Source organism: Mesoplodon mirus (assembly GCF_964341445.2).
Source record: "Mesoplodon mirus genome assembly, chromosome: 3".
Taxonomy (NCBI): Eukaryota; Metazoa; Chordata; class Mammalia; order Artiodactyla; family Ziphiidae; genus Mesoplodon; species Mesoplodon mirus.
This window is the reverse complement of record NC_138978.1, coordinates 32,348,567-32,363,413: the sequence shown is the minus strand read 5'-3', so window position 1 is coordinate 32,363,413 and position 14,847 is coordinate 32,348,567. Positions and strand designations below refer to the sequence as shown.

Sequence of the window (14,847 nt, the reverse complement as noted above, 5' to 3'; positions counted from 1 at the left end):
TACTACTAACATGGCCATATAGCAAAGCAATGTAGTATTATCCCAAACAAACAGGAAAACGAAGTTCCAAGATCAGCAAGCTCAATATGTAATTAACATCCTCACTCCTAAATTAAAGTTTTTTTCGTTCATTCATAATACTGTAAAGTAGGAAGGCACCTAAGAATTAAATAATCTGAAGACGTAGTCTTGACATTAATCTTCTCTTTTTTCAGTTATTCATTGACTCAATCAAGGATACCCACCTTAGCTTTCTCTGAAACCTGTGGTTTGCACATAGCTGAATCCTTGCCTATTTAGCCAGGAAAGAAAAGAATGCATTTCCTTAAGCTATAGTCTCTCAGTAGTGGGGAGCCCTCAACTCCCCTCTCAGCAAACTCCTACTCATTCTTACGAGGGTCTCCTTCCCCAGCAAGCTGTCCCTGGCTCACCCAGGCTGGGTTAGGTATTGCTTCTGTTACCCTAGACATGGTTCTCCTTACACGCATATCATTATGTCTGTTAATATGTCTACTTACCTCACAAGGCTGCAAACTCTATATACCTAACACTGATATGTGTCCACTGAATAAACTGAATACACAAGTAATAAACTCTTGACCTATACCAAAGGTTATCAGGTAATTAACATTACAAAGAGGCAACAAAAACCTACTCTTAAAACTAAGACTTATCCAGATTAAATTACTATTCAGTCAGACCATTCGGCAAATTAATGACAATGTTGGTATATATTCGCTTAGTTGATAAACAGCAAAAATACAGCACTTACAAAAACTCTTTCTTTCACAATACTTTTGCATATATTCTTGCAAGTCATTCTGGGAATTCATCCTAGGTTTCATCAGCCGAAACCTTCCCTGTTTCTAACTGCAGAGGCACAGGGCTCATGACATCGGTCAGCTTGAGGGAACTCCCGATGACCGCTACAAAACTGGGAACCGCTTACTCTACAATGCACTGATTAAAGAACTATTCCAATACATCCACCTTTAAAATTCTAGCCAGTTAACAAACACACACACACAATCTTCCTCTTTCTACCCCATCATGTTTCTTCCCTATTAATTAACCTCTTCTCCGACACTGGCAAGAATTTTCTCATTGCAACAAATCTTCAATTTTTCATTGTTGCAATGGGTGGAGAAGCAAATCTGAGGCTCTGGCCCTTAGTTATTCTATGACAGCAAGGAGACACCTGAAGCCCTAAGTCACCTGCCACCAATTTTTATGCACCCCCAAACTTGTCCTGCTTGAGTCATCGGGACAGTGATAGGCATGCTTTTCAGCCTCCTTCTCCTGACCTGCCTTTCATCAGATACCAGTATTTTAGCAAGGACGCCACAGCACTACCGACAATATATCTTTTTCCCTTCTACACAATTTCCATTTTAACTGTCCACTTACTTCAACAAAAAGTTTATGAAGTACCTACTACATTGCCAGGCACTATTTTAGGCAACAGAGATTCAGCAATTAAAAATCTCCTCAGGGACTTCCCTGGTGGCCCAGTGGTTAAGACTCCACCTACCAACTCAGGAGATACGGGTTTCATCCCTGGTCTGGGAGGATCCCACATGCTTTGGAACAACTAAGCCCGTGAGCCACACCTACTGAGCCTGCGTGCCACAACTACTGAAGCCCGCACACCTAGAGCCTGTGCTCCACAACGAGAGAAGCCACCTCGATGAGAAGCCAGCGCACTGCAACGAGGAGTAGCCCCCGCTCACTGCAACTAGAGAAAGCTGGCGCACAGCAACGAAGACCCAACGCAGGCAAAAATAAATAAATTTTTAAAATATCTCTTCATTCCTGGAGCTTACATTCTAAGGGGCAGGTGGGAACACATAAGGAATAAGAGTTACTCTTTTATGTACTGTGGTCAGAGAAGGCAAAGATGAACAGAAACAGTATGCTGTACTTTATCTGAAGGCAAAAGAGACCAAATAGAGGAAAGAGGAAGTGCAAAAGACCCTGCGGAGGGAACATGCCTGGTGTATCTGAGGAAGACAGAAAGAGTGGCTGCAATGCCAAAAGTTTCCAAGGAACAGGTGGAAGATCAGGTCAGAGACATGGGTGAATGGAAAGGGCCTTGCAAGCCATCGTAAGGACTTTTGTTTTCCTACAGGTTATGTAGGGAACCACAGCACTGTTCTGAGCAGGGGAGTAAAGACCAGAATCATGTTCTAAAAGGATCTTGGCTGCTGAGTGTAGAACAGACCTTAACAGGGCAAGAGCAGAAGAAATTGTTAGATATTGCCTACAATTATCCAGGAAAAGGACAGCAGTGGCTTAGACTAGAGTGCAGCTCAGAATGCCCCCACGTTCCATACACTATACCTTACGTAACAACATAGTTCCTAAATCCAAACAGTGAGCACTAACATTCTAAGTTTTTACTTCCTACAGTTAAAGCATTTTTACTTCCTACAGTTAAAAAAGATTTGAAATGTTTTTTCTTATCTCACCTCAAGCACCCGATAATCTTTTTTTTTTTTTTTGCGGTATGCGGGTCTTCCACTGTTGTGGTCCCTCCCGTTGCGGAGCACAGGCTCTGGACGCACAGGCTCAGCGGCCATGGCTCACGGGCCCAGCTGCTCCGCGGCATGTGGGATCCTCCCAGACCGGGGCACGAACCCGTGTCCCCCGCATCGGCAGGCGGACTCTCAACCACTGCGCCACCAGGGAAGCCGCCCCTTATCATCTTTTATTGAGAAATACAGAAGATAAGGAAGCACAAAGATGACCTTGTCTGCTCCTATGAACCTGAGGTCAAAGCTAGTCCTTTAAACCACCATGCAGGGACTTCCCTGGAGGTCCAGTGGTTAAGAATCTGCCTTCCAATGCAGGGGACGCAGGTTCAATCCCTGGTCGGGGACTAAGATCCCGCATGCCGCACTGCACAGCCAAAAAGAGAAAAAGACCACCAGGCACACGTTGCTTCTACAATACTTAAGGACTAATGTGTCTACTTTCAAAATCAAGTTGAATAAAAGTGAACAAAAGGGCTTCCCTGGTGGCACAGTGGTTAGGAATCCACCTTCCAATGCAGGGGACATGGGTTTGAGCCCTGGTCTGGAAGATCCCACATGCTGCGGAGCAACAAAGCCCACACGCCACAACTACTGAGCCTGTGCTCTACAGCCCGTGAGCCACAACTACTGAAGCCCTCGTGCCTAGAGCCCGTGCTCTGCAACAAGAGAAGCCACTGCAATGAGAAGTCCTCGCACTGCAACGAAGAGTAGCCTCCACTCGCCGCAACTAGAGAAAAGCCGGCAGGCAGCAACAAAGACCCTACGCAGCCAAAAATGAATGAATAAACAAATAAATAGGAACAAAAGAGGACTGTGTCTTCTATTCAAGTTAACCCAAAGTAGCCAATGACAAAATTTAATCTTATCCACTCCCCACTGGAAAAAATACTAGGAATTGGTAAGATTATGACAGCTAGGCAAATAAACCTTTAGTGTTTTACCATAGAAAACTGTGCAATGTCTTGCTCCAAGCAGCTTCCCTGGTATGAACCAGGGACCAATACTGAATCTAAAACTGGTGAAATTACTATGAATGGTTTTGAAGAGAAAGACAGATACTTCCAAATGTGTCCAGTATACAGGGCCTTCTTCGCTTGGCGGGGTGAGCAAGCAAATGATGTCACACAGCCCAACCTGTTTTTGTACCACGTATGAGTTAAGAACAGTTTCTACTGTTCTTTTTTTTTTTTTGGCTGCCTGCTCAGTTTGCAGGATCTCAGTTCCCCGACCAGGGATCAAAGCCAGGCCCCCCTGCAGTGGAAGTGCAGAGTCCTAACCACCGGGCCATCAGGGAATTCCCAAATTTCTACATTTTTTTTTAATGGCAGAAAAATATCAAAAGTATTTCATGACGTGTGAAAATTCTATGAAATTCCAATTTCAGTATCCATGAAGTTTTACTGGAACACAGCCAGGTTCATTTGTTTATAGATAACTGCTTTCACACTACAGCAGCAGAGTAGTTGCAAAAGTGACTAAAAGCAGTAGTCTCACCACTTTGCACTGCTACAAATTGTGGTAAAGCAATTGCAACTAAAAAGCATTTCAGGGACTTCCCTGGTGGCACAGTGGTTAAGAATCCGCCTGCCAATGCGGGGGAAATGGGTTCAAGCCCTGGTCCAGGAAGATCTCACATGCCGCGGAGCAACTAAGCCTGTGTGCCACAACTACTGAGCCTGCAAGCCACAACTACTGAAGCCCGTGCACCTAGAGCCTGTGCTCCACAACGAGAAGCCACTGCAATGAGAAACCCACGCGCCGAAACAGAATAGCCCCCACCTGCTGCAACTAGAGAAAGCCCACGTGCGGCAACGAAGACTCAAAACAGCCAAAAATAAATAAATAAATAAATCTTAAAAATAAATAAATAAAAATAGAAAGCATTTCAAGTACCATGTATTCTGTCATATCACACATGGAGTGTGGGTGCTTTTTTTAAATCCAATTAGATGGCAACACATTGTATTTATTATGAAATGACACCATAGCTGTGCCAAGAACACAATATGTGTCGACATTACCAAACTAAGCACTCACACAGTATTCCCAACTCACAGGAAACCAACTGCTGGAAATTTTTTAACAATTTAAAACAGAGTATCTTATCACAACAGAAAACCTTCACAAAAACAAAATAAAAATAAACAAAAATAAGGCTACAACCAAAGTAAGTTTCTGAGTGTTGTATCTGTTAGCATAAGGAGAAAAGTCGTTTATCTATAGTGAGTTAATTAAATTATGTTTGACTGCAAGAGCCCAAAAAATGTGTCTTGAGAAAATGAACTTGTTTAAGACTATTAGCCTTTTGGTTTGAAGGGTTGAAGACAATGGGAGCAATATAAATAGTCAATTAAAAACAGGGCAGGTGGAGAGGAAGGGTGCTAACCTAAGTTAACTATGGAAATAAGTGAAATGAGAAGATAAAAAGCAAAAGGAACTGCATATAACTACTGCATTCTACTTGTTAAAGTTTTCTAGTTGTAAAGTTGTTAAAGGGTACAGGTTAACAATCCTGAAACCACTACACTACATGTATACTGGAATTAATGAGTAAATGGGCGGCAAATGGTGAGAGCCAAGTTTCTCACTGTTGGGAGTGGGAGGTTATAGATAAAAAAGGAAGAGACTAGAATGATCAACGAGGTACTGGATTAGAGTTAGAGATATCAGTAATTCATGTCCAGCTTAATACAAATACAAATGAAGATATGTAGAAATATGAAATACTCAGATATTTCTATAAGCATATGGAATATATGTGTTAGTATACAGATGTATTTCCTTGCTTTGTCAGCTGAGAAGATCTGGAAGCAATAACCCTCCAGTAGGAATGTGCACACCTAGCACCCAGATCTTGATTTCTAATACCATTCTCCAATAAAAGAAACCAGGGCCCCTGGGAGAAATGGCTGAATCTAGGGCTGGGGGAGGGGACTCACAGTATGAGCTTGGGAGTATCTTATAGTCCCAGAAAGTAAGGAAGAGCTAAACAACAACAACAAAAAACACCACCACACACAATAAAGGGGGTATGTCAAAAGGACACTCCTGTCCAACTGAAAGAGCTCTCAATAGTAAAAATCAAAAAATTAGAACAGGGCTTCCCTGGTGGCGCAGTGGTTGAGAGTCCGCCTGCCGATGCAGGGGACACGGGTTCGTGCCCCGGTCCGGGAGGATCCCACATGCCACGGAGCGGCTGGGCCCGTGAGCCATGGCCGCTGAGCCTGCGCGTCCGGAGCCTGTGCTCCGCAACGGGAGAGGCCACAGCAGTGAGAGGCCCGCGTACCGCAAAAAAAAAAAAAAAAAAAAAAAAAAGAACAAAATAAAGTACTGGATTATAACAAAAATACCCATGAGTCCATACTGATATAAATAAGTGACTGAATAAATAAATAAATGGATGAGAAAAAACCAATCTCCCAGGCAGAATTACAAATAATTCATGTATATACGCCACCCTCAAGGAGGTGGACTATAGCTATCCACTCCTTAAGTGGAGGTGAGTATGCCTAGCGATTTTCTTCCAAAGAGTACACTGTGGCAGGGAGGGGAGGGAGTAATTTTTTGGAGAAACCTAGCCAGATAATCACAGTTAACAAGAAGTCACACTGATAGCATGTATTCCTTGATATGATATGGCACTTTACCTCTGTGTTCTTTCTCCCCCAAATCCATAACACTAGTATAAATCATTAGAAAAATGTTAGACAAATTCCAATTGAGGGACATTCTAAAGTACAGCTAACCAGTACTCCTCAAAATTGTCAAGGTCACCAAAAATAAATGTGAGAAATTGTCACAGCCAAGAGAAGCCTAAGGAGACACAACAACTTAATGTATATCCTAGATGAGATCCTGGAACAGAAAAAGGACATTAGGTAAAAACTAAGGAAATCTGGGGACTTCCCTGGTGGTCCAGTGGTTAAGACTCTGTGCTTCCACTGCAGGGAGCATGGGTTCGATCCCTGGTCAAGGAACTAAAGATCCCACATGCCACGCTGTACGGCCAAAAATTTTTTTTAAATTAAAAATTAAAAAAAAAAAAGGGCTTCCCTGGTGGCACAGTGGTTGAGAGTCCTCCTGCTCATGCAGGGGACACGGGTTCGTGCCCCGGTCTGGGAAGATCCCACATGCCACGGAGCAGCTAGGCCCGTGAGCCATGGCCGCTGAGCCTGCGTGTCCGGAGCCTGTGCTCCACAACAGGAGAGGCCACAACAGTGAGGCCCGTGTACCGAAAAAAAAAAAAAAAAGAAAAAACCCTAAGGAAGGGCCTCCCTGGTGGCGCAGTGGTTGGGAGTCCGCCTGCCGATGCAGGGGATACGGGTTCGTGCCCCGGTCTGGGAGGATCCCATATGCCGCGGAGCGGCTGGGCCCGTGGGCCATGGCCGCTGGGCCTGCGCGTCCGGAGCCTGTGCTCCGCAACGGGGGAGGCCACAACAGTGAGAGGCCCGCGTACCGCAAAAAAAAAAAAAAAACCCTAAGGAAATCTGAATGAAGTATGAATTTTAGTTAGTAAGAATATACCAATGTACCAATATTGGTACATTAGTTGTGACCAATGTACCATACTAATGCAAGGTGTTAACAGGGAAAATGGATATGGGGTATATATAGGAACACCCTGTACTATTTTCTGAGACTGTCTGTAAATCAAACTGTTCAAAATAAATTTATTTTTTAAAAAAGGCAAATGATTGTGGGTGGTGTTCCATGGCTCTTGATGATTCAACAGATACTACTGATACTGCTCAGTTTTTTAGTGACGTCAATGCTGAGTTTGAAGTGACTGAACACTATGAACAAAACAGTCTGTGTGGAACAACCACTGGCAAGAATCTTTTCACAAAGGTTGAGAGAACATTAATTCGATACAATCTGAACTTGAATCTGCTAAGATGTGCAGAAATAATGGTGGTAAAAACGTGTGGAGAAGAAAGGGCTTAGCTGGACAAATTTACAAAGCCTGTGAAAATGTAAAGTATTTCAAGCAAATGGTTTATTCACTGTACTGTTCATCAGCAAGTATTCTGCAAAAAGAATCACATGCTATTGACCCAGTATTGTCAACAGTGACCTTCATTTGCTCTCAATCCACTTCTGTAGTGGATTCATCAGTTTTATGAATTTCTGTCAGAAACAGAAGGTGAATCCTGACTCGCCTACTGAACAGCAGTTAAATGGCTTAGCAGCCATAAAATTTTATTGTGATTTTTTTTTTTAAGCTCAAGGCTGAATTTGAGGGACTTCCCTGGTGGTCCAGTGGGTAAGACTCCGTTTTCCCAATGCAGGGGGTCCAGGTTCAATCCCTGGTCGGGGAACTAGATCCCACATGCATGCTGCAAACTAAGAGTCTGCATGCCACAACTAAGGGTTCACATGCCACAACTAAAGATCCCGCATGCCGCAACGAAGACACGGCACAGCCTAAATAAATACTCTAAAAAAAAGACTGAATTTGAAATTTTTCTGAAGACGAATCACCCTTAAACACTATTACTGAATACTTAATGGGTTTGGAAATTAGCTTTTGCTGCACACTTAATAACGTCTCTTAATAAATCCATTTGAAAATGAACAAGACAAACCAGCACTTCTATGGGAAACATACTACAGCAAGTTAAAATGAACATACATTGTTTGAATCACAAGTAATGTTACTTTTTTCATTTCCCATACTGTCGAAAGTTAAAACAAGTAATGAGATCTCCAGTCCCACACAAATTTGAAGCAGACATATTTTCTTAGCTCAAACTACAGTTTTACCATATTTCCTCAATGCAAGTACAAAGGAAATCTCCATATTTCAAAATCCACCTAAACACAACTGAGGAACTTCCATCTAATCTTCAATTGGAAATGATTAATGTGCAGTGTAAGGGCAGGCTAAAAAGCAAATATCGAGAAAAGAATCTAACAGAATTCTATAAAGCCTTCCAAGTGATAAATATGCTCAATTAAAATCATATGCTCCAAAAAAAATCATTTGCTCATGGATTAAGATTAGTATTTGGCAGGACCTGTGTGAAAAACGTTTTCAAAGATGACATATGGGGACTTGCCTGGTGGCACAGTGGTTAAGAATCCGCCTGCCAATGCCAGGGACACGGGTTTGAGCCCTGGTCCGGAATAGATCCCACATGCCTCAGAGCAACTAAGCCCGTCCGCCACAACTACTGAGCCCACACACCTCAACTACTGAAGCTCGAGAGCCTAGAGCCCGTGCTCTGCAACAAGAGAAGCCACCGCAATGAGAAGCCCGCACACCGCAACGAAGAGTAGCCCCCACTCGCCACAACTAGAGGAAGCCTGCGCACAGCAACGAAGACCCAACGCAGACAAAAATAATAAATAAAATTTTTTTAAAAGATGACATTTATAAAATCTCACTACAAATTTCATCAACAGATGAACATTTGCCATCAATTGCTATGGACCCCAATTAAAAGAAGTGCTATCCCCCCAAAAGAATCCTATTCTTCTCACTAACACACCTATATTATAAAAACTGTATTCAATTTACATAATTTGCCTAACACGGTCATTTAGTGCAAATGGCCAAACAAGAATAAACCCTTAATGAACAGTAATTCTCAAAACTGTAGGGTCTCAAATGGTAGAAAATGTCATTTTTAAATGCTTATGCCCAGCAACTTACAGTAAAGCAAATAAAGCAAATAAAGCAAATAAAATTAGTAATCCATCATCCCAAAGCAATCTGCAAAGCACTAACCAATAAATAATAAAAAAGAACACATGCTCTAAAACTAGACTACCTAGATTTGATTGATTCCCACTCCACCAACTTAGACCTGTGATAAATTTCTTAATTAAATCTCACTATCTCTGTTTCTTTACCTGTAAAACTGGTTCTTACTACAAAGGGTTATGAAAATTGAATAAATTAATATGCATAAAGTTACTGAAAGTGCTTAGCACACCATTAGTCCTCAATAATAATAATTATGAATCAGGCCACTGTCAAAATGACAGAGTTAAAAGACAACAAGACTTCAACTAGCTGGTATGGATAGTCACAAGTTCATTAAACAATTATGTTCTCTCTATCTTGATAATTCAGAATCTGGATTTATGGCAGACTCAGAATAGAAGACACTACATCTTCCAAATCTCTTAAAGAAGCAGAACACTCTGGCAACGAACCCAAACCTATACTTGATTCCAGGCTGAATGAGCCTGACCCCTAAATGACACCATTATTCTGTGCCCCAGGTTCTCAATTTACAACAGAGAGAGACGGATCAACATGCCATCTGTGTATCTGACAGTTCCTACCTAGACAGGTGATTTTTAAAATCTTGCTCTCAGGCTATGCAGAGGTGCCTCGGGGCAAAATTATAACCTTCTCATCTGAATCCTCTGGCCTATTCAGCATAGAAGACTGTCAGGAAATCCTAACAGCTACTTTTCCAGAATTTATTTTGTCACATTACAACTTTTTATAAGCTATCACCATTTCCTTACAATTTAAGCCTCTATTTCCTTGAAAAATACTAATCATGCAATATTACTAGACTATTTTGCTCCTTGAAGGCAAGTACCAGATCAAACTCCTTTTTTTGGATTCCCCGGTGTTGAATAACAAAACGAGTAAATACTAGCTAAATAATATATATTTTTTTTACTATGGTAAAATATACGTAACACAAGATATACCATTTTAACCATTTTTAGGCGTACAGTGCAGATCAGTGGCATTCAGCCCATTCCCACTGGTATGCAACCATCACCACCATCCATCTCCAGAACTCTTCCATCTCCCCAACACAAACCATGCACCTGTTAAACAGTAACACCCCCACCACCGCAACCACCACTCTACTGTCTCCATGAAGTTGACTAATCTAGGTATCTCACGCAAGTGGAATCATACAGTGTTGTCCTTTTACGTCTAACTTATGTCACCTAGCATGTTTTCAAAGTTCAGCCATGTTGTGGCACATATACAGTTTTTAAAATGGTAAAAACATGTACAGAATCATAGAACTTGAGATATTAACTTAAACTGTTTCATTTGCCTCAGCAAACTTAAAATGTTTCTTTTTATCTAGTTTTTTCATTTTAGTAATACATGCACAGTAAAAATTTCAAACTGTATAAGAGTACATAATGAAAAGAGGTCTCCTTCCTAATTTCTACCCTCCCTATCCTCTACTTCCAGTTCCCCTCTCAGGTTTAATTTTTTACTTTGGAACACAACTGCCAACCACATGTTGCCTTGCCTTAAGGATGTCCTATTAGTAAGATAGTTAGTTAGTTGGGGGACTTCCCTGGTGGTCCAGTGGTTAAGAATCCATCTTGCAATGCAGGGGATCCCTGCTCGGGGTACTGAGATCCCACATGCTGCAGGACAACTAAGCCCACACACTGCAACTACTGAGCCCGCACGCCACAACAAAAGATCCACATGCCGCAACTAAGACCCAACACAGCCCTAAATAAATAAATACATACATATACATTAAAAAAAAAGATCCAAAACAATGAACATAAAACATTTCACAAGTATTTCACTGAGTTAACATTCATTGAGTGCACCCAATGGATAATGTCTTTGCTAGGCAGCATATTGAGGCAATAAAGAGAACAGACTTTGGCGTCACATAAAAACTAGTTTAGGGCTTCTCTGGTGGTGCAGTGGTTGAGAGTCTGCCTGCCGATGCAGGTGACACGGGTTTGTGCCCCGGTCCGGGAAGATCCCACGTGCCGCAGAGTGGCTGGGCCCGTGAGCCATGGCCACTGAGCCTACGTGTCCAGAGCCTGTGCTCTGCAACAGGAGAGGCCCGCGTACCACAAAAAACAAACAAACAAACAAACAAACAAAAAAAAACTAGTTTAAAGCATTTTGACTCCTTTAAGTCTCAGTTTCCTGATCTATAAAATAAGGGCAACACTATCTCATAAGCTACTGAAATGATTAAATGAGGAAAACATCTAAATCATAGTACAGTACACAGTAATATAGCAAGGACTCAAATAATAGTAATAAATAATTGTTAATTTCCTTCACTGGGCACTATGGAAAGCACAAAGATGAATCAGAAAATCTGTGCCCTTTTAAGGCGCTTATAATAAAACAGAGCAGTTTATCTCTGCTCAGTATTATCATTATCTGCCAAGACCCTGGTATTAACACAACTTCCAACCTACATTTATAACTTTTATGGCTCTGTTTCTAAACCTCACTGAAATAGTTATTTGTTATTTCTCCTAGCACTAGGAGAATAAAGAGAAAGTTCATTATCATCAGACCATGTATAGGGTGTGCAGCCCTGAGTCAGTCTACAGCTAGCTTTAATCAAAGAGCAGAGAGTTGTGTGATTAAGAGACCATGATCCACTCCAATCTGAACCAGAAGCATATCAGAGTTATGGACAAATCTCACTAGAATTAGAGTCACAAAGCATTAAGAATTGGAAGCACTCTTAAGAGATTATCTAAACTACAACTAGTTTTTACAGAAGGAAACCTGAACCCAGATAAAGGAAGAGATTTGCCCAAGAAGATGAGGCAAAACTAGAGCTAAAGGCCCTTAGCTCTCAGTGTGTCCCAGTTCTTTCCACATCATCATGCTACCTTTTACCTGTTAAAGAACCTTAAACCACAAACTTCATCCACTCTGCTCTAATTTCTCACTTTTCTTCCCAGTTACTTATTATCTAACAGGAAAAAATATTTTTTAAATGTGCTTTATGAAATCTGTCTTCCCTAAATAATCTATTATTTGCCTTAAACTTACACTACTGGAAGCTACAGGGAGATGCTAACTAAAAATAAATCTAATTCACTAAAAGCCTATTTGAAATGAAATTTCAATCCACAAAAAAACTCTTAATTTTATTTTATTTATTTATTTTTCGGCCATGCTGTGTGGCTTACGGATCTTAGTTCCCTGACCAGGGATTGAACCCAGGCCACGGCAGTGAAAGCAGCAAGTCCTAACCACTGGACCACCACGGAATTCCCAAAAAACTTAATTTCAGAGTTGGAAAAGCGGATGGTACAGAGTATTATCTTCCACAACTGCTTACTTTCACTAAAAAAATTTATCCAAAATAGTAATCTGATTAACCCATTTAACCCAGAGCATCAGACAAGGATAACCAACTTCTAAATGAGTCACATTTCCTCTCAACTGTAAACAAGCAACAGGAAAGAGACTAAATTTGATGCCGGAATACTCTGTTACAAATATTTGTGACATTATTCCAGCAACAAATTTGGATATGATCATGTCATGCTGGAGAACCTACTAAAGTACATTCACCTTCAGAGATTTTTTCTTTCTTATTTTTCCTTTTTAAATTACAAATTGGAAGAAGCTACTCTGTTTGACACAAAGATCAAAACTACTTCCCAGAGTACTGTCAAATAAAAACTTACTTTCAAACAAACTAAGAAATAGTCTTATCAGCAATTTTGGAACTCTACCCAAAATGTCCACATATATTCTGGTTCTGCTAATTCTAGAAATAAATTTGCAACTGCTTTGTAAATTTGCTGATGTTAACTCAACATCAATTTACAAACACCTTTAGGGATGTAAACCTCTTCTTCCCACAAAATGCCCAAATCCCAAGGCCACCTAGCCACTCCTAAGTACAGGGTTTCTCACAAAATGCATCTTATTTCCAAAACATTTATAAGCAATGTAACTGCTCACCACTTACCCCTACCTCACATCACAAAAAATAAACTCCAAGTGGACTAAAAAAAAAAAAAAAAAAAAAAGCATATAAACAAACATTAAATGTGAAAAGCTTTAAAACATTTAGAAGAAAATATAGAAGAATATTTGTACAAATTCCGGGTAGAGGATTTGAAACAAGTTATAAGTATAAACCATAGACGTAAAGATTGATAAATATGTCTATATGCTTTAGAAAATCAAAACGAAACCACATACTAGGAGAGTGTATTTGCAATACACATAAACAAAGGATTAAAATCCAGACTCTATATAAAGAACTTCTACAAATCAATAAAAAAGGCAAAAAGCTCAATTATTCAGATAAAAAAAGATTAGTTTATTAAATACTTATTGAACACGTATGCCAGGCACTGTCCTTGGCACTAGAGATACAACACTGACAAGAGGAGAAAGTCTCTCATCTTGTGGTTGGTGGGGCAAGACATACACTCAAGTAACTATATACTGTATGTCAAATGATGATAAACGCTAAAAATAAAGTGGGCTAAGGGGATGATCAATTAAAAAAAGAAAAAACCTATATGGCTAATACACATATGCAAAGATATTCATTTTCACTACTAATCAGAGAAATACAATTTAAAACTATAATAAAATATTTCATACTCACAAGAATGGCAAAAAATTTTAAAGTCTAACAACATCATGTGCCATTAAGATGTACAACAACAGAAATGCATATATTGGGAGTATAAACTGGTATAATTCCTCTGGAGAATAATATTATAGTTAAAGATGTGCACATCCTGTGAACCAGAAATTCCAGTTTTAGGTATAAACCCTAGAGAAATTATCTCAAGTCAGTAGAAAATATATACAAGAATATTCTTGGCAGCGCTGAGTACAAACAGGATACAGTACAAAACGGATAAATAAAAACTGGCACTTTCATACAATGAACACTATAAAACAGTGAAAATGAAGAACACACATACCATGAATGAATCTCACAAACAGAAGCCTGAGCAGAAAACGAAGTTACAAAAACAACTTCTTGGTATCAAGAATCAAGAGCTAGGGACTTCCCTAGTGGTCCGGTGGTTAAGAATCAGCCTTCCAATGCAGGGGACACAGGTTCAATCCCTGGTCAGGGAACTAGGATCCCACATGCTGTGGGAAAACTAAGCCCCCACGCCTCAGCTACAGAGCCCACACAGTCGGGAGCCTGCACACCACAACTAGAGGGAAGCCCACACGCCGCAACGAAAACCCGACGCAGCCAAAAATAAATAAATAAATAAACATTTTAAAAAAAAAAAAGCAACAACAAAAAAAGGAGGGGCTGGGCTTCCCTGGTGGCGCAGTGGTTGGGAGTCCACCTGCGGGTTCGTGCCCCGGTCCAGGAAGATCCCACATGCCGCGGAGCGGCTGGGCCCGTGAGCCATGGCCGCTGAGCCTGCGCGTCCGCAGCCTGTGCTCCGCAACGGGAGAGGCCACAACAGTGAGAGGCCCATGTACCGCAAAAAAAAAAAAAAAAAAAAAAAAAAGGAAAAAACGCTAAAAAAAAAAAAAAAAAAAAGAAGCAAGAACTTCTTGGTATCAGTTGGTATTGAACAATTTACATGAAGTTTAAAAACACAAAAA

General features: G+C 40.7%; 1 protein-coding gene across 4 annotated transcripts in view; it reads right to left on the bottom strand.

The window, feature by feature from the left end:
* Positions 1-14,847, bottom strand: part of THRAP3 (thyroid hormone receptor associated protein 3) — a 75,563-nt gene that overhangs the window by 46,909 nt on the left and 13,807 nt on the right. The gene's annotated exons all lie outside the window — the stretch shown is intronic.